The sequence below is a fragment of the Phytophthora infestans genome, genomic scaffold, assembly GCF_000142945.1.
Source record: "Phytophthora infestans T30-4 supercont1.232 genomic scaffold, whole genome shotgun sequence".
Taxonomy (NCBI): domain Eukaryota; phylum Oomycota; class Peronosporomycetes; order Peronosporales; family Peronosporaceae; genus Phytophthora; species Phytophthora infestans.
The window spans coordinates 1-3,217 of NW_003303527.1; positions in this window are offsets into that span (position 1 = coordinate 1).

The window sequence follows — 3,217 nt, forward strand, 5'->3', positions numbered from 1 at the left end:
AATCCGCTAGGAGCTGACGCTCAGATTCAGGACCGATGTGATCCATTTCCTTAGGTGAGCCATATCTCTTTACCGACTTTGCAGATCATTCGACTACACCCCAGAGTGTGACACCGACCGCACACGAGAAGACCATCTTGAGTGCGCAATCCTGCACCCACACGAACACCCCTGATAGGCGTAATAGGAAGCGTTCCGGTAGGCTGATAGTGCAGAGAAGGTTCGGATCAGGAGGAGAGTAGGCGGCGGCTACATTCATCGCCGGGGGAGCATAGGCGGTCGTCAGGGGACGCTCCATCAACTGCTGTTGCTGTTTAAGCTGTTGCTGTTGCTGCTGAGTGAGTAGATTCTGCGTCTGCTGCATCATGTTCATCATGCGTTCGAGGACAGCGTTCTCTTGGGAAGCTTTAGGGGACGGCACATTGTCGAACTCGGCGTCGTCTTCAACCGGACGATGCATCTTATCAAGGAGCAACATGGCCACAGCCGCAGGGATGGAGTCAATCATTGTCGTGGTAAGAGCGCTCCTCCAATCTCGGTTCCGAAGTCCAGACAAGAAGTACTGGTAATGCATCTGAGGATCGTAGCACTGAGCATCATCGCAGAGGCTTGGAATCATGTCGCCCCACACTTCGGCGGACATTCCCCTGGGTCGCTTAGAGTTTTTAAGGTTCTCAATCAGCTGCAACGGGGTCTGACTGATGAACTGGTTGTGGAACTGAGGTCTCAGAGCCTCAAAGCTGTTGATGCGCGAGTACATCCACCAATCTTCGCCGACCTTGCCTTTCAAGCACTCCCGGAAAGCGCTAAGTCGCAGGGGTTCGTCCAGCCCGATAGTGGCGTTCTCAAAGGCCTCCCTGAAGGATCGAGCTTTCTCTACCGACGCTCCCTCCGAGTAAAATGGTTGGAGCATGCGGATAGCGTTCCGGATGTTAGTGGGCATACCATACTGGCCACTAGTCGCCAAAGGCGTATTACCATACGTAGGCGATGAGTAGTAGGAGTTACCTCCATATTCCCCATACGCAAGACCTTGATGGGTTCCGGCAGAAGCCGTAGTTCCTCCGTTTCCTCGTAAAGCTCGGGCAGTTCCCGTAGGGTCGACTCCGTACGCGATTCCACTGGTAGTCGAAGTTCGAGACCCGGGGCTTTGTGTAGGAATTCGAACGGTAGGCGATGAGGCCTGGAAGGGAACACTCTGAGGAACGGGAACGGTTACTGCTGGAGCGTTCCCCCCGCCACCTCGCAAGTTACCAGAGGGTTGGAGACCCCAAGGAGGAGCCTTAGAGGTCCTCGGAGGAATACTTGCCGGGGGAGCACGTCCACCGTTTTCAGGGACAGTCGGTAGAGAGAAGAACGGGTTGAAGTCCTGCCCATATGACGTATTCGGGGTTCGGATTGTGAAACCTTGGTACGACGGGATTGCAGTCCTTACTCGAGTTGTAGGAGGGGGAGTCCCCACGATACTGTTCCCACCAGTTCTCTCCATAGCGGCGGCAATCTTAGGAGGAGCCACGGATCTCAACCAGTTGAGGGAGTTGAGCCAGCCTTGCACCGTACCTCGGCCGCCGCCGCCGTCCAGGGTCAGTATCGGGCCCCATTCTTCCGTAGTGAAGGTCGCAGGGACCCCGGAGCCCAAAGCGTTCGCGGGTGGCTCGACACTAGTACTAGAGTTGTTCCCTCCAAGTCAGTTGGCCGCTTGATCTACTATATTCTGCACGTTCTGGAGGCCTTGCGTAGTCGACAGACTGGGTCGCATCCTCGAAGGCAGACTCCCCGTCTGACCTTCTTCTTGTCGGATAGTGGCGTTCTCATCTTCTCTGTTGCTAGTAGCCGACATCTTGTCCTTCCTTCTGACGCTCTCCGCGAGTCTTCACTTGGAACAAGACTTTCTCCAGCAAGCAGACTACCCTGCTTCTCCACCAGATGTCGTATTGTGGTGTAGTGATTTCTCCGTAGTTGCGGAATATCACCCGTCGACGAAGACGTGACACCGCCCAAGATGTTCAAGCGACGAACCCTCGGTCATGTGATGTACGGAGACGCCAAGGTACAAGGGACTCGACGACGTCACTTCCGAACTTTCAACGAGCATTGGATACGGCCCTATGTCACTGAATCCAGGCTGTCTCTTATTATTAATAATGGACTGGATTCAGCGGACCATCTACGGTACGAACCCTCAGTGGCGGTTGGGATGAGTTCGCAAAATACTCAGCGACCTTTGGAAGACACGTTCACCGTCTGGGACAGGGCGCGGACCGTTAAAGATGCTCATGCGACAGTGCAGACGACGCTTGGCATGCAAGAAGATCCATAACGGATCATTGTTCACTTGATATTTGTATACTTGATTAGGACTTCTTATTAGGAATAGACCCGAAAGGGTAAGCTTAAATACAGAACAGAATTTCCACTCAAGCACACAGAGCGACGTCCGGCTTCAAGGTAAGCGTCAGGTCAAGCTTGTTTGAGTGTGTTATGCCTGTCGGTGAACTCGAAGCTCTGTAGCGAGGGTTCATCTCGGCAAGGCCAAGAGACTTTGTGTATTGGCCGATTATTATCGGGAGGTTTTACGTGACGGCTTGTTGTTGCCTATTTGCACGACTGGGAGTGCTTGAATTGCCTCCCTTTTATTTCTTCCAGCCGAGTGTTGAACACTCGGTGATTTCGTAAAAGGCTTCCCCGTGCCCTGGTACCCTTCCGCTGTTGGGACCACGAGGATTCAGAACACCTGCTAGCTTTGCTCGTGCTAGTAGCGTGTTCTTATTTTACTGGTTGGCCTATATAAGTAGTTTACAAGGTCCAGTTTGTCCCGGTTCAAGGGCAGAACTGGGGTCTTCAGGTCCGCCCGAACGATCGTTTACTATCCTAGTAGACGTATTGTTGTGGAAACATCCTAACTACATCTGTAGCTAGAGCTCACGTGGGATTTCAACACCACAACTGGTGCGCGACCCGGGAACAGATTGTGACCATTGTGAACTGTTTGTATGGCCTTTTCAGTTTACGAGCTACCAAGAGAAGAAGAACAAGAAAAAGACAAGAAACATGGCGAAAGGACAACGACTGTACCAGTTACGCCTGCCAAGTCTGGCGGAGCTCGCAACGAGAGTCAAGCCCGCCTGCGCCTTTGCAGCCGCCACCGAGCTCTCAGTGAGCTTCGCACGCCAGAAGCGGACATCGGTCCTGACGCCCACAGATTATGAAGATTAGA